The following is a 17,646-nucleotide window of genomic DNA, read 5'->3' on the forward strand; positions in this document are numbered from 1 at the left end:
AAGCCAGGAAGCACCTCTTTATCTAAAGAGTTGTGGGACTCTGAAACAAACTACGAGACGTGCAATTGAAGCAGAAAACCTCAACAACTTTTAAGAAGAACCTGGAGGAGATATGGGGACAGCTTAGCTACTAGCTAAAGAAGTGGGCTTGACGGACTAGTGGTCTCCTCTAGTCTGTCAAATGTCTTATGTTCAAAATGGTGGTAGGTCTCAACACTCATCTGAACTGAAGTGTAGTCCTCACCTGCCCAAATCAGCTGGCCACCAAAATCAAAAAGCAGGCTGGGACAAAAAGGGGCAAGGCAGTATTAATGAAAACCGGGAGATGCCACTTAATTGCCCAATGCATGAATTAGTTGTGCAGCTAAGGTGCCATTAACTGAATCAGACTTCTCCGCGGGAGCATCGCCTGCTCTTCTCAAGACCATGACGTCACACTATCTGTGTTTTCAGGGTTTGGAAGTGATGCCAGTCACCTTCTTCAGGGCAGCGCTCCTCCATTCTAGAGAGAGAAGTGTACACCACGTGAATTAACGCCCTGCTCCCCTCGTAAAGAGCAGGTGGTTCCCCAGCTGCCACGTCCTGCTAGCCTCAGCTTGAAGAACAGCTGAACACACATGTCTGAGCTTTGGAGCCCAAGATGAACTTCTTCTCCCTCCCCTCTTTTGGATGGCGTGATACATAACATGTTTTACATATGCCATTTGGTCTATTATTCTCTTTTTTTGTTATCATGATTCATCCATCCATCCATCCATCCATTATCCATCCATCCATCCATTATCCAACCTGCTATATCCTAACTACAGGGTCACGGGGGTCTGCTGGAGCCAATCCCAGCCAACACAGGGTGCAAGGCAGGAAACAAACCCCGCACACACCCCGCAGGGCACACGCACACACGCACACTCCAAGCACACACTACAGACAATTTAGGATCGCCAATGCACCTCACCTGTGCACTGTTGGGAGGAAACCAAGTACCCGGAGTAAACCCACGCAGAAACGGGGAGAACATGCAAACTCCACACAGGGAGGACCCGGGAAGCAAACCCGGGTCTCCTAATTGCAAGGCAGAAGCGCTACCCACTGCGCCACCGTGCCACCCTATCATGATTCCATTTTTGAAATTTAATTTTCATTTAAAAGGCTGTACCTCACTTCCATCTTGTTTTTATTTGTTTACATGACGTGTTGCGGATGTGTCACATGACCTTGTTCATCATGCTGGTCACATCACAGAGGTGGCACAATACGTGGTTTCATTACACCTTATCCTTCTAGTTTTTCATAATAAATTTTTCTCATCTTCAAGTTCTTTCCTAAATCCGTCTTTGTCAGAATTTTCAGCAAACTTTCATCAGCTGATCTCATTTTCTCCACCTTTACCTTTGGGTGTGATGCTCTTTCTTTACAAAACGCTACAGTTAATGAGGGGTTTAGTGACAGGACCCACTGCTCTACCTAATTTATATTACGCCATTGTGCTCGTGAGAATTATCAACGCTGTTTTACTTGTTATTCTCGGCTTTTGTTGGCATTGAATAAATCAGGTGTGCCCACTGACTAGAAGTTTCTTTCACAATAGCACTGAAGAAGACAAATTTAGGATTAAATTTAGACAAGCTGTAAATAAATAAGACATGCAAAAAACACAATTTTCCTTGTGGCGTAGTCGGCAGGATTTTCTTTGTCTCTTTTTTTTTTATGTGGTGTAGTCGGTAGGATTTCCTTTTTTTTTGTTATGTGGTGTAGTCGGCAGGATTTCCTTTTTTTTTGTTATGTGGTGTAGTCTGCAGGATTTTCTTTTTTTTTTTTTGTTATGTGGTGTAGTCGGCAGGATTTTCTTTATTTCTGTATTTTTGTTATGTGGTGTAGTCGGCAGGATTTTCTTTGCTTCATTTTTTTGTTATGTGGTGTAGTCGGCAGGATTTATAAGCTAAACAGCATTCTGCTTGTCCATTGTCTGTAAGGTTCAAAAGACAACCCACCCGAGTATAAAACAGGATTTTAAAATGACTGGTATAATCAGTATTTTTATTTAATATTTATATCTCCTTTGGTTATAGTTAAAAATTAATTATGAGTCATTCCCAGGGTTTTGATGCCCAAAAAAAAGTTCAAATCGAAGAATAGTTTTTTGGCTTTAAATTCATTTGTAAAGTTAATTGTGTGTCTCCTTCAATGCCATTTTGTTTTCACACGGGCACCACCATTTTGTGGCTTCATTTCCATGAGGTGATGACCTGTTGATAGCAGGTGTTGTCTCGGAGGTCGTGACCTATGACTCTCTAGTTTAATGGTCTAAAGGTCACCACCATGCATCTCCTGGCCTTTTAAGATCACAGATTAAATCTTTAGTTGCCTTTTTGCAAACTTCAAGCGGGCCTTCATGTCATTCTCCATCCTAAAGCTCAGATCAGTGGAGCGCTGATGTGGTGGTTATCCTTCTGGAAGTTTCTTCCATCTCCACACAAGCTCTCTGGAGCCCAGCTAGAGTGAACATCGGGTTCTTGGTCACCTGCTCTTCCCATGCCTCTTCTCCCATGATTGCTCAGCTTGGTTGTTCCAGATGTTTCCAACTAAGATCAAAAGAAGCCACGGTGCTCTTGGGAACCTTCAATGCTGCTGCTGTCCCGGGATCGGCGCCTCAGCACAATTCCCTGAACCTAGTGGCTTGGTTTGTGCTCACCTGTGGGCCTTCTTTGGACGGGTGTGTGCCTTTCCCAATCAGTCCAGTCACTTGAATGGACCACCAGTGGACTTTAAACATCTCAACAACAATCAATAAAATGGGACGCACCTGAATTGTGTCAATGCGAGATTTCACTTTTTTATCGCTAATACATTTGCAAACAGTTCTGGGGTATTGAGTGGTGCTTGGGGAGGGAAACAATGAATTGAAATGATTTTAGCCCAAGGCCGCAGCAGAACCAAATGAAAGAGTCAAGGCGCTATATGCTGCTTGGCCCTCGGGTCGGCTCGTGTTGATTGAATGAGAATTTGGAGGTGATCTGCAGCCAGAGGAGGATTCATCTTACAAATGTAGCCCACCAGGAAGCAGCAGGTGATTTTGTTCTTTCACTGAGTGGATGGCACAGTCGGCAGGATTTCCAGTTCAAGCCAGTCAGCTTTTGATGATCTACTAAAGCAAATTATCCCGGCATTAAGTGGGAACTAAATACAGGATGTCATGACTGCACTAATCTGTCCATACAAATCAAATTTATACAGTTATTTACCTTCGAGAGAGGAAAGACTGTTTTGGAGGCAAATGAGTGTTCTGTCAGTGAAAGAAAAATCGCAGGCCACAAGGGCAAAATTTGTAAAACTGGACCTGGAAATGTGAGATGGAAGTCCAAAAAAAAATGAAAAAAAAGAAAGTTGGAGTCGAAGCCAGAAAAACATCAAGAATACCAGGAATACCAAGCTGAGTGCGTAGTCCAAAAAGCAGATAAAAAAATCTCAAAGTCCCAAAATCCACTGCGAGGTTTTGTAGCTTTATGCAGGATCACGAACGCTTGGCGTTGTGTTCTCCTGCCAGAAGAAGAAGAAGAAGAAGGCGACGCTCTGACCCTCAAACCTGTGTCAAAATCAGATCTGGACCCTGTGTTACGCACGTCCCTTATGTTCATTTCTTTACTTTTGTTCATTGATTTCGATTTTGCCTTTCATTTCGTTTGCGGCTCCCCCAAGAGGCCAGTCACCGCCAGGACGTGCCCTCGGCCCCTTATACCTGCAAGGTCTTCCAGAGTCAAATGCTCTTGTGGTTGCTCTGTGGCCACTCTTTCTGGGGTCTTTGCTCACCGGGGTTTGCCGTGGCTGGCAGGTCTTTTATGCCTTTGTGCTCTCTGGAGTGTTTTGTGTGTTTTATGAAGACTTGGTGTTTGTCCTTTATATCTAACCAGGCTTTGAGGTCAAATCCCCTCTAGTGGTCAATTTTGGAAGTGCTTTTTTGGGGCTTTCGTGCTTTGGGACTCATTCTTCATAGCACAGGCCCAAGGTCTACCCAACTGGCAGGCTTTGGCCTACATAGGCCCAGAAATGGAGATAAGACTCCCCACAAATCACAAGAGGTTCACAAAATGGAGCAGAGGAAAACTGAACCATCTAGACCAGTGGTCCTCAAGTAGGGGCGGGGGTCCTTAGTAAACATCTAGGTGGGTCACAAGATGACTGAAAATAATGATGACACAGCGGCAAAACACCCACATCACTAAAAGTCACGCCACGGCAGGGCTACTGAATTGATTCTTGTAAAGCGGACCACTCCTGTCATTAATATTCAAAACATGTCACATACGGCACCCAGTGGCTATCAGATTTCTCAAAGACCCCCCTTTAACGTATGCATCGCGCGTGTGTATAATTAAGGAGGATCACATTTACACCTGGCATTAAAATGCATCTTCAGTGTCCACACGCCGCACAGCCCACCTGTAGTTTGAATGGCAACGGGCTGCTTGTAATGAGCCCAAAATATACTGAAAAGAAGATGGCGGACCACCCAGCCAAACTGAGCAAACGCGGGAGCAGGGCCTTGGAAAGAGAACTGACCAGATGGGCCCTCTGCCTGAGCTCCAGAGAACCAATGTGGCGACGGGAGAAACGTCCAGAAGGACCACCATCACTGCAACACCCCACCTATCTGGGCTTTATGGCCCCTCCTCAATAAAAGACACACGGAAGCCCACTTGGAGTTCACAAAAAGGCACCTGAAGGACTCTCAGACTGTGAGAAACAAAATCATCTGGTGTGATGAAACCAAGGATAGGGAAACTGCAGACCACTCATCACCTGCATGACCCCCTTCCAAGGGATCAGCATCAGGGACTGGGAGACCACGCAGAGTCGAGGGACAGCTGAACAGAGCAAAAAATCCTGGGGACAACACTGGGAATGTCCCTGAGTGGCCCAGCCAGACCTGAACCCACCTGACCATCTCTAGAAAGACCTGAAAGTAGCCCACCACTGAGGGTCTCCGTCCAAGCTGACAGAATCTGAGGGGACCCTCAGAGAAGAAGGGCAGAGAATCTCCCACAAATCCAGTGCGTGTCAAACCCAGGAAGACTCCGGGCTGGAATCGCTGCCAAGGAGGCTTCAGGTGAGTGAAGGGTCTGAACGCCTTTCACACATTTAGTAAAACTCCAGTTTTCGCTTTGTCCTTCTGGAGGATCGATGAGGAGATCAACAAAAAAATGAATTTCATCCACAAGTGCATTTAGGGCTGAAGTCAGGAGGACCTTCTGTACGCCAAGGGCTGTGGAAATGCGAAACAAACACCGAGACATGGAGGTGAAGAAGAAACCAGAGGATGAGGATGACACGGACGGAGTGGGCTCCTCTGATTGGTCACTTACGCTCTCACGTTTAAAAGTTCTTCGCTCATGGTGATCGATTTCAACCCCCGACCCGTCTCTGTCACACTTGTTCCCAAGTTAACTCGATGACGCGGAGCTCATTTGTAAGTCGCTTTGGATACAAGTGAATGCGTGTACATGTTACCCCTGGCACTTGGAGGGCACACCACCCGCTCACAGGGGCACATAGGGTGGTGGGTTTCTCTCCCTGTCCTGAGCCCACCTGTCATGTCATGTCATGTCACGTTTGCCTGCTTTGCAGATATGAAGAGACAAAGCCCAAAGCCTGGGCGGCCCTCTTGAGCAGATGGTTTTCTATTTATTTCCAAGAACCTTCCTGTGGTTGGACGCTAATGATATTGTCATTATTCAAGGACCAAATTACAGCCTGAGATGGCCGTGTTTGTTTTCATTATTTGCGTCCCCCTTTAGAATTAGTTCAGCATGAGGCTGCTGGGGACAAACGACATGGAAAAGCCAATAAGAGCCGTCCATTCTTTTCCTTTTTTAATTATTTTCTGAAAGCAGAGGAGCGGTGGGCGCCTGAGGTTTGAAGTGGTGAGCCTGGTGCTGACCTCCGGTGCCACTCTTACATGTTTTATAACGAGGGAGCTGGCAGTACAAACTCGGTGGCACTCCTGCTGCTCGCCTCTAATTAGCAGGACTGGGGGACCGGTGGGGGGGAGAGGGGGGCTTGGGGGGGTCCGCACTGCTCTTTCACCTCTTAATGAGTAAAGAATGATGAAGACTTCTAACGTGAATGCTTTCTGTTTGGGGGGGCGGGGGGTCCTCAAAAACCCAGCCATGACCAGTGCTTTCAGTTTCTTTCAGTTTGCTTGTGTTCCCAAGTGGAGGGGACTCCCGGCTTGTGACCCCATCAGGACATCAGCTAATCAATAACCTGCCGTCGGCGGCCCCCTGGCCTACCAGACCCAACCACCTGAAGGCTCTCCACCCCGTGATATCTGACTTTTAGGCAGACCTCAGGCCCGGCACTGATTCCAGTATGGCTGCTGTACTTGGGGTCTGGTGACCTGCCAGAGACGATGAAGCCACCATGAATGGTGGCCTTTAAATGTCGACGATACTGAGAAGCACCTCTGAGCTCCTCTGCCTTCCCGTCCAACACGGGCGTACCGTCGTTCTTCAGCCTTCCACATGGCTCTTCCTCCTCTTTCAAGTCCAGTCCACTACAGAAGTAGATCATCATGGCTGACGGAGGACTCAGGTGCGTTTCAAAAGCTTTTAGGTGAGCTTCCGCAGATGAGGACCACCGGGCACAAAGCAGAGAACAAAGGGAGCCCCCTACTGGCCAGCGCTGGTCTGCTGCCCTGCCAACAACTTTCATTACTCAGACCTCTTCCTTGGACTCCCCCATTTCATAGATTTGAGGCCCACCTGGTGTGGTCCTTCTGTTTCACTCACTGCCATGTTGCTTGCAGAGAAGCCCCCGTAAGCGCTGCACACATGCATCACGCACTCATCTCTCTGTTCACTCCATGACTCTTCTCGTCGCGCTGCTCTGACTTAGTAGCAGGTAAGCCCTGCCTCGTTCATCCTCTGCACTTCCTGCAGTTTACGTTGCACAACTTCCATCCTGCTCAGCGAATCCTGACGCCACACCGGCCACCCATGTATGTGAGGAGGGTCCGGCGAAACGAGTCGTTGTCATTCGGCGAAAGGGCACTCGCGGGTAAGAACTCGTGGGCACCTCCTCAGATTTCCACATTTCACTCATATCTTTGTTGTTATGCGTAACAGTAACGCCCTGAGGAAGAAGAAGACGAAGATGAAGAAGAAGAAGATTTCATCCTGGAAAATGTTCGACCCTTTGGGTGTGAAGCGTTTGGTTATTTGAGTCCATCAGCTTTCATTTCAAAAGCTTTACCTGGGCAGACGCGTCTCCCGAGTGTGACCTGGAGGGTCAGATATGTCATTGTTCGTTAGAAAAGGCGTCACAAAGTGAATTCCTAAATGACAATTTACAAACAGCTACCAAAATATGAAATATGAGGGCCTCTCACCTCCATTTTCACTCTGCTTCTGTCTGTCTGTCTGTCTGTCTAATCGCCTGACTGCACATGGATTCCCACACGTCAGAGTAGCAGGGGCTTGTCTGTCTGTCTGTCTGTCTGTTTTTTCCCTTTTTCAACATGGTGTACCACACCAATTCTATCTCAAGCCTGTCTCTTTGTCATTGGTACTGTCTGTCTGTCTGTCTTTCTCTCACACGTGTCATCGTTATGTCTGTGTGTCTGTCTGCCTTTGGACGTGTGGCCTGTCTGTCTGTCTGTCTGTCTGTCTGTCTGTCCATCCCAGGCTCACAAGTGTCAGATTGTTCAGGCCTGATTTTGCGTCTGCACGTCTGTCTGTCGGCCCATGTGACAGAGACCGCTGGCTTTATCAGGCCCCTCCCACTGGATGTGAGCAGGATGCCAGTCAGTCCTGTGCGGCTCGTTCCTCTGACCCCACCGCAGTCTCCTCTCGTGTCTCCCGCTGCTTTTCTTCGCTGCGCTCCACACACTTTTCCTCTTTTGTGTTTTGCTGTTTATTGACTGCAAGTGCTTGATGATGGCACTTAATGTAAAAGAGAGCAATTAAATGTGACGGCTTGAAATGTGCACTCAGTCAGGTGACACTCACGCTGAGTTTGGTGGTCCGTTGGCACTCGCATTCACCCTCCCACATGACAGTCAGCATCGGCTCAGAGACAAATGAAAATCAAACGGGAAAGACGGCGATCATCAGCCATGAGACACGGCATCCTGCTGGAAACCAACCTGAGGGGCAGCTGAGGGGCTGGGGGGGGCATCCGAGCCAATGGGGATGACTGTATGACCACCGCCTGATGGCATTGCTAGGATCTATCTATCTATCTATCTATCTATCTATCTATCTATCTATCTATCTATCTATCTATCTATCTATCTATCTATTATATAGTGCCTTTCACGTCTATCTATCTATCTATCTATCTATCTATCTATCTATCTATCTATCTATCTATCTATCTATCTATTATATAGTGCCTTTCACGTCTATCTATCTATCTATCTATATCTATCTATATCTATCTATCTATCTATCTATTATATAGTGCCTTTCACTCTATCTATCTATCTATCTATCTATCTATCTATCTATCTATCTATCTATCTATCTATCTATCTATCTATTATATAGTGCCTTTCATGTCTATCTATCTATCTATCTATCTATCTATCTATCTATCTATCTATCTATCTATCTATCTATCTATTATATAGTGCCTTTCACTCTATCTATCTATCTATCTATATCTATCTATCTATCTATCTATCTATTATATAGTGCCTTTCACGTATCTATCTATCTATCTATCTATCTATCTATCTATCTATCTATCTATTATATAGTGCCTTTCACTCTATCTATCTATCTATCTATCTATCTATCTATCTATCTATCTATCTATCTATCTATCTATCTATCTATCTATTATATAGTGCCTTTATGTCTATCTATCTATCTATCTATCTATCTATCTATCTTTCTATCTATCTATCTATCTATCTATCTATCTATCTATTATATAGTGCCTTTCATCTATCTATCTATCTATCTATCTATCTATCTATCTATCTATCTACTCTATCTATCTATCTATCTATCTATCTATCTATTATATAGTGCCTTTCACGTCTATCTATCTATCTATCTATCTATCTATCTATCTATCTAACTATCTATCTATCTATTATATAGTGCCTTTCACTCTATCTATCTATCTATCTATCTATATCTATCTATCTATCTATCTATCTATCTCTATCTATATAGTGCCTTTCACATCAAGTTATCGGATTCTCCACTCTTTGCCAGTACTGAGGTCAAACAGTTTCAGGGAGGGGCCATTCAGGTCGGGTCCGCCCATGCCCCTCCTATCTGCTTAGGCTGCCCAGGGCCATGTAGGTGGGGTGGAACAATTGTGGGCGAGGCCAGAGCCTTCCCCCTTACCTGTCAGATGGCACCTCATATTCGTCTGCTTTGCCCCAGTGTCACTGGGCATCAGTGGTTTTGCATTTTTGCCAGTGTAGTTAAACTGCAGTGGGTGATTCGATGGGTGTTGGTGAGGGTGGGCTTCACATCTCCTTGCCCAGTGAAGGAGCCTGAAGATTGAAGGTGTGGGTGGGACTCATGAGCTGTTTATGTGACAAAGGCAGACCAGACTGGCACTTCATGGCTGTGAACCGCTCCAAACTTTGCCCACCCTGAGAGATCACTCAGAGGGTGAGGTGAGCGGCTCACTTATTTCAGCCATGTTACCCCCATTTACAGTGATGGCATCCTAGCTGGGCACCCTAAATCGTGGCTGCAGGCACTGGCCTCCATACCAAGCGGTGCCATAATGAGATTGATGGGCATTTTCACCTGAGCCACACCTGTGTATTTGAAGTGACGGTGCCACTGTCCTGAATGTTTGTCGAGTGGAGCTTTTATTATTTTAACAACACGGAGCTGAGTGCGGGCCAAGACCAAAGGAATGAAGGAAATGGGAAGTGCGAGCCTCGGGCCAAGCAGGGAGAGCAGGAAGCTGCCTGGGGAATACGCGGAATTGTGAGAAAAGACAACCCAGCCGGCCCCGGGGCTGGCCTCCCAAAACAGGAAAGGGGCAGCCACCACACAGCCCCCCAAAGGCAGGCCCCACCTCCACCCTTCATTAAAATGAGAATTGCAAAATAGTGGGACTGATGATTTGAATTTACGCGAGTGACACCGAAATTGCAAACACATGCAGTGTGAAGCAATAGAGTGGGAGAACAGCCAAAAAAGGAGGGGGGGGGGTTAAAAGGGTAGGGGGGGGTGCCATACAACACAGCAGAACCTGCTCAAACTCACTCAGTCCAGTGGAGGGGCACCAGGGGCTGGGGCTTACCCACTGGGCACAGAACCAGGTGCCAGTCTGTCACAGGGCCTTGTCACACACCCAGATTCACGCCCGAGGGGTCCGTTTAACTTCACCTCCAAATCTGTGGGACAAAAGCCAGAATACTTAACTATTCAATTATTAATTTGTCCAACCACCCAGTAATGAAAGAAATTAAACAATGCATCAGAACTGGCAACCATTCATTCAGCACATCGACACATCTATTAAAATGTAACTTCAGCTGTCAATCATTTAATTATTCGTATCACTGAATAAATCAACATGTCACAGGTGGGCGTGGTCAGATGTGGGTGGAGTCAGATATCAGACTTCCAACACAGGCCACTGACACTCTGGGTCAGTAGGTGGCGCTGTCCCCCTTAATGGCATTACAATGAAAGCCTATTGTCCAGGTACTTAACTTAGCCAATAAGGTGAGCACAGCTAACGAGACCCCCAGGGGTCTGTCACCTGACTCCTCCCACATCTGATTCTCACTTCTCACAGTTTGTGGCCTGGTGGTTTTGTTCCTCCAGTTCATTGTTCTGGTGGCTTGTTGTTCACATGTTCGGTCGTTTGCTTGGACCCCAAAAAACGTACAAGGCGCCTTTCACTACCTGCCCAGTAACTGATTGAACTCCTCAGACCCAATGCATTAACTACCCAGAAACTTGAACGGCGTCGCCAGCTCCATTTCTCTAAAGATCAGATCAAAGTCTAGTAAGTCAGCACATCAGCCAATCAGGACCATTTGTGCCTTAACCCTTCAGTTGACCGATGACTCCAACCATCACATGTGTGCTCTATCCGCCCAAAAGGCTCAGTCAGACGCTATCTGTTATCTCCTAAGCAGATGTCGCCTGATAGAAGTTGCTGTCCTGTCCACATCTGGGGCCCAGTGAAATGGCCAAAATGACCACTAGACTAGTGTAGCAGGGGATGAGTTGGCCATCAGAGCTTTCTGGGCTCCTTCAGTTGCTGTCTCGGCATCCTGGCACACTTCCAGCTCCAGTCCTCTCAGAGAAGGTCTCAGTAGCCCCCCCTGGTGGGCTCAGATTGAATATCTGACCACACCATGTGCCTCATGCAGCCCTTCCCTCCCTGCTGCATCAACATCTCTTTGGCTAACCCTGCCATCCTCTGCTCTCCTTATCTGTCCCGCATAGCTCAGTGAGCCCCCAGCTGCCCCCCGTAGCTCCTCGACTCCCATAGACACCTCATTAATGAGGGACAGGCTGATTGATAGCCTTCTGCGTTCCTTGGCTCCACCGGGACTCGGCCCCCCGTCTTACACAAGACTGTTTACACAAGGAGTGCCGAGCTGGCAGTCAAACACGCATGAATTCACAGCACCAAGTGAGCGGCGGCCTGGGGAACGGCAGGGTGGGCCGAGGCTGTGCAGCTGTGCTTCTGATCGAACTTTGTGCTGCGCTTCAAAATATTTTTGATTGATTCTTCCATTGCTTCTTCTTCTTTTCTTTTCATTCCCTGTTGTTGCCCAATCCATGTGAGAGCAGATCTGGAACAGCCGGTCAGGACCAGTTTATCCAAGACAGTGGGCCGGTCCAGCTGGCCTACTCAAGCTGCGGTCCCTCAGCAGTTGACTCATCTGATAGGGTCAGCGCCTTGAGATGTCAAAGCCTGTCGCTCCACTTCAGCTCGTCCACAATGGCCGATGAGATTCGGCCACTCTGACTCCCCCTGTCCTGCTTATCAGATCAGCTGGAGTGCATTTCAACAAGCTGGTCTGAGCTGGTCAAATCCATCCAAAATCAGCTTGACCAGCCTGGTCCATCTCCTTAAGTCTCTGTTGTCCAGATGGTCCAATTTGGCTCATCCAGTTCAATGCTTCTTATCCATCCGTTCAGTCCTACCTGCTCACTGTGGTCAACGCTCCAGTCAGCTTCTTTCATTCTTCCAAGCCACAAACTGATCTGACCAGTCCAACTCAACCTGAGCAGTCTGTCCAGTTTCAAGGAGTTGCTATAGTAGGACCACATTACTGAAATTCAATATGGCCAAACTGGTCGATCTGTCAGAATCATTCCAACTTAGCCAGTCAGGTTCAGATGGTCTGATTCAGCTCGTCCAGTTCAGTGCTTCTTCTCCACCTGATTCTGCTCACTTGTCCACTTTGGTCAATGCTCCAGTCAGCTCCTCACATTCTTCAAAGCCATAAACTGATCTGACCAGTCCAATTCAACCTGACCAGTTTGTTCAGTTTCAAGGAGCCGCTCTGGTTGATTTCATCCAGGTTATTTGTTCTTGTTCATCTGGTCAACACACCCAACTCAGCAGGTCCTTATCACCAATCAGTTTCAATTATTTATCCTGCTCAGGAGGTAGCAGGTTTGGAAAATGAATGGATGGATGGATGGATGGATGGATGGATGGATGGATGGATGGATGACCAAACTGGCCAATTTCTTCCTGTTGCTCCATGATAGCCACACTGGTCCAAATGGCCTGCTTTAGTTTGTCCAGTTTGTTCCTTCTCATTCTGCCACTGCTCTTCACCAGGTCCAGCTCCAGGTCTGGATCATACTCAGGCCAGCTCAGCCAGTCCAGTTCAGCCACTACTCTTTTGATGTTCTTGTCCAACTTGTGCACACCATTTGAAATAAACAGACCTGACCAATCCAACTCAACCTGACCAATCTGGCCAGTTTCAATGAGTTTCTATAGTAGGACCCCTTCAACCCACCTAGCTCAGCATTGCTGACATTCAATAGGACCAAACTGGTTGATCTGTCAGAGTCGTTCCAGCTTAGCCAGTCAGGTCCAGATGCTCATCCAGTTCAATGTTCCTTATTCAGCTGGTCCTGCTTGCTCTCCTGTCCCACATCACACTCGGCTGGTCAACATGTTCAGTATGGTCACCGTTCTTTTTGGGGCTTCAGCCCAACATGTCCAGTTTGCCCAGTTTCAGTGAGTAGGTCTAGTTGGTCTGGTCCAGCCAATCCCGTGTTCCTCTAGTCCACTTTCACATGACTGGTTCCACTGGTCCTGATCATCCAATCAATTCCAATGGCTTCAAACTGGTCAGTCTCTTTGAGTCACCTCAGTGCAGATGACCTACCTCAGCTGGTCCAGTTTCTTGACCCTCATTCAGCCCCTGCCCTTCAATTGGTCCAGCTGACCCCAGTTTGGCTCAACATGGCTGATGTTGGTCAAAATCATTTACCTGCTGCACCTCATCATGTCCAGCTCAGTGTGTCCAGCTTAAAGGTCCGCTTTAGTTCAGCCCCTTTATTGTCTTTCAGTGACGTCATCCAGGTCAACATGTCCAGCTCAGATGCTCCAGTTTTGACTGTCCACCTCATTCCAGAAGGTTCATTTTGCCCAGCCGGGTCACTGTCCTCCACCTGCTACAGTTCATCCAGTTCATCAATCTGATCAGGACTGGAAATCTTCTCCATCTGACTGACCGGAGCGTCTGTCATATTCTGTCCCCTTGTCAGCCTGACCCTCTCTAGTTAGACTGGGGTGGTGGTGGTAGGACAGGAGCTCTCCCAGACTCTCCCAGATCCTCCGCAATTGTCACCTAATCAGAGATGCTCGACCCTTCTATTATCCTGGCAATGCCAGCCCGCTCTCCATGCCAGCCCTACAATTTTTTCTCATCACTCGTGCTGGGAGAGAAGCTGACAAGGCCTTTTAATGAAAGCGCTGATGGCTTTGGCGTCAAACGCGCTCATCTCATCCTCGAGCCGCCGGTAATGACAGGCAGCAATTGTCTGAACAATAGACGCCTGTCTCTACCTTCCTGCAATCTGAGTGACCACCATTATCAGGTGCTGGTTGGCGGGGGTGGAGGGGGGGGGGGCCCTCACTGGAATGGAACGAGCTGTCGACAAAGCCACCAAGTCAGAGCTCCGTGAGAGATCCCACTAATGTCACCGCTGTGAGTTCCCCCAAAGCTACACCCCCCCCCACTCCCATTATGAGGACAAAATGTCCCATCAGGCCCCTGCTGATTACTGGAGTCTGTGGCTGATGCTGCCATCCATGTGGGCACAGGAGTGTGTGGGTGAGGACAGATGATTTAGTCGAGTCCAGCTGTCCATCCAGTCTAAGCAAAGATACCCAGACGTCCCGATTTACCCTCCTCCAACTGCTCCGGGGGGCATATGGGGGTGTTTCCCATCCAGCTAGTGCACCCTGGGTCGGCCCCCCAGGATTCCTCCCAGTTGGACATGCCTGAAACACCTCCAGGGGGCGCTCAAACCACCTGAAGTGGCTCCTTTCGATGTCCCCATTCCTTATTGTGGCCGAGAGGTTTGTGTGCCCCTGTGATCTTGGGAGGTCCTTGACTGGGATGATTGTCCCTGGCAAGGTCACCCAAACTGGTCCTAAGTGGGAGATCAGACTAAGTGTGGTTCACATGACCTTCATGAGGAGAACCACTGGGGACCCAGTAACCTTATCTGGAAAAGGGATAGTGATCACCTGGTGGTTGGAATTTTACCCCTGGGGCAATGCAGGATCATCCTCCAATGGGACCTCCACTGGCCAGAGAAGCCATAAGGGTCCGGTGCATTGTGTCCTGGGCAGCAGTCAAAAGCAAACAAGACAAGAGACACACAGCTTCATCTCGGGGGTAACTGTCAGCACTCGGGGGGGATATGAAGCACATTTTAAATGTCTGCTGTGATCCTAAACCTCAGCAAGGGGTGCAGACCTGTTGTGGAAGGGTATCAGGGGTGAAAGGCCTCCTAAAAGTCCCACAAAGCAGCCCAGCACCCCTAGGAAAGCAGCCCCCAAATTCTACAGGCAGGCTGTGGCCTGCACAGGCCACACAAAAACAAAAAAATGAGGGAGTCTGGCTTTAAAAGTACAAAAATGCTGTCAAGGAGTCAAAAAGGGGCCTGACAAGAGAGGGGAGAAGTCAAACCTCTGGCACGAGAATCCAAATCCAAAGCAAGGACCTTAAGAAAGTGAGAGGGCGACAGGCAAAGGCAATCCACGGAGGACAAGGCCCAAAACGAAATCCGAAACACACAGAAACCCCCTCAGTGGTCCACTGCAGGGCCAACTGCCCAGCCTCACATGTACAGGCAGGGGGGCGGTCCTTCAGCGGTGATGTCATGGGGGGCGGGGATCCACATACAAAACATGAGGGATGAAAGAACACTTAAAGACCTAAATAGGAAATAAGGGAGTGCATTAAAAGGGGGGGGTTACATGAAACTGGGGGGGGGGCAAATGAAAACAATACATAGAAAATTACTGGCTATATGGTGATGAGGGAGGAGGTGGTATAAGTAAATGAAACTGGGGGGTAACAGTATTGACATAGGAAAATAATACTGGGGGGGTACAAAAATAATGCATAGAAATGATAGATTGTGATTGATAGGGGGGCTGAAATCATCACTATAATTAATAGGAGGGGGGGCAATATCAATGTAGGCAAACAAGAGTGCATTATAAGTGTGGGGGGATTACATAACAGGGGGGGCACAAAAATGATATTTGTAGGGAGGTGTTAGAGTGCCATGTGATGGGGGGGGGGTCTGAGATCACCAATATAATTAAATAGAACAGGAGGGTGCGACAATATAAAAAAGAAATGATATTTACATAGAAATCAAGTATCAAGTGATGACGGGGGGGTGAAAGTATTAATACAAATAAATGGGGAAAAGGTGGGGGCACACAATATCTATAGGGGTAAGTACTTGAATATTTAATGCTGGGGCAGCGTGGTGGGGGGGCAAAAGGAGGCACTTTGATGCAAAGACAATGCAGCATATTCTGCGATGGTGTGGGGGGTCAAATCACCAGTATAAATAAATGGGAGGGGGGGTGTATGTGTGCAATATCAATATAAACATGTATTAGGGTATTAAAAAGAAGGGGGGGCTACAAGGAAATGGGAGGAGCAAAAGCAAACGATAAACAAATGTTGTGGTTAAATCTATGGTGGGGCGTGGGGGGGTCCACTACACACCATTTTGGTAATGTATTCTGTTTATCTTCATCTATTTAAGTAAATTGTTTTGTCATTTTTAAGTCACATTCAAAGTACCAAATGAGAGGGGCTGGGGGGGGGGGGTCACCATGCAGAGTGCCTCAGAGGGGTCGGGTGGGCCTCTAAAGTCACCTTTGCTGTTGCTTTGAAGTCTGTGTCGTTAGAAAGGACGAGTTGGGGGGACGGCCATCAGAAATGCAGCAGTGAATGTCTGATGATGCCACCTGCTGGCTGCAGAATAGAATACACCCAAAACCTGACAGGTGACTTCAAATGTGTTTCTGTTTCGTTCTTTTATTTATTCTTGACAATGTCCCTGGGGGCAACACTGGGCATAATGGACTCCACGCAGGACCACTCGAATGAAAGTCACTTTAGAGTCACCAGTTGATGTGTGTCTGTGGGAAGGCAGCCATGTAGACAATATGTCCACTGTGCCCTGACAATGACAGCACCAAGGTCTGAACACAGCAGTCGTGTTAGCGACTGTGCCACCATGCCACCCTGTCTTTCCTTCTTTGTTTTTGTAAACTCTCTTTCTTAAGCAGTCTCACTTAGTCTTTATTTATATAGTGCCTTTAATACACGAGCTGTCATACAAAATATCACTTTGTATTTTATGTACAGTAATGTGTTGACTCTCTTGGTGAAAGCTGGCACAATCCACCAAAATAAAAAAGGATCACTTGTAAATCTGTGGAGTCGATCAGCTGTGTAACACACGGCAGCGCCCGAGGGGACTTGAAGGTTCCGTTGTTTTGGAAACACCAGGAGAACAGGATTGATCCAGCTGGGCGGGCCCCAGAGGTCAAACGTGCTGCCCATCCTGCTCGATCAGACTGGGGGTGGCACAGAGCTGGAGACTCACCTGGCTGCCACAGGAACAAAGCTGGCACCCTGCCAGGCAGGAATGTGGCTGAGCTGCAGAGCGTGTCACACACACACACACACACACACGCAATCAGGGAACGCCACGCCCATCGAGACCTCCATACAATGAAGTCCTGAGCTGCGGCCACTAAGGGTTTACTTCTTCTTTGCATTTTGAACAATAACTAACAATAATAATAATAAAAAAGCTGGAGTCCACACACTGGCACAGTAGTCCTGCTGCCCTATGGACCCACTGTCCTGGGTTCAAATCTTTGCCCGTGTACAGTTTGCATGTTCTCCCTATGCCAACTTCCCATTTCCCCAAAGATCTGTGGGTCAGGTTACTTGGTGACCTTAAATGGGCCCTGGCATGGCCTGGTATCGCCCTCTACAGAGCTGCACTCGATGCTGTCTGGACAGGTTCCAGCCCCCCAGGACACTGATTTTGGTTCAGTGTGTTTGAGAAGGTAATGTTATAAATGGGGTGGCGCTGTGGCTAGCGCTGCTGCCTCATGGATCCACCATCCTGG

General features: G+C 47.7%; 1 protein-coding gene across 1 annotated transcript in view; it reads right to left on the reverse strand.

Moving 5' to 3' along the window:
- tekt4 (tektin 4) overlaps window positions 1–17,646 on the reverse strand; it is a 55,491-nt gene that overhangs the window by 10,453 nt on the left and 27,392 nt on the right. The gene's annotated exons all lie outside the window — the stretch shown is intronic.

This window comes from Erpetoichthys calabaricus, chromosome 11 (genome assembly GCF_900747795.2).
Source record: "Erpetoichthys calabaricus chromosome 11, fErpCal1.3, whole genome shotgun sequence".
In the NCBI taxonomy this organism is placed as follows: Eukaryota; Metazoa; Chordata; class Cladistia; order Polypteriformes; family Polypteridae; genus Erpetoichthys; species Erpetoichthys calabaricus.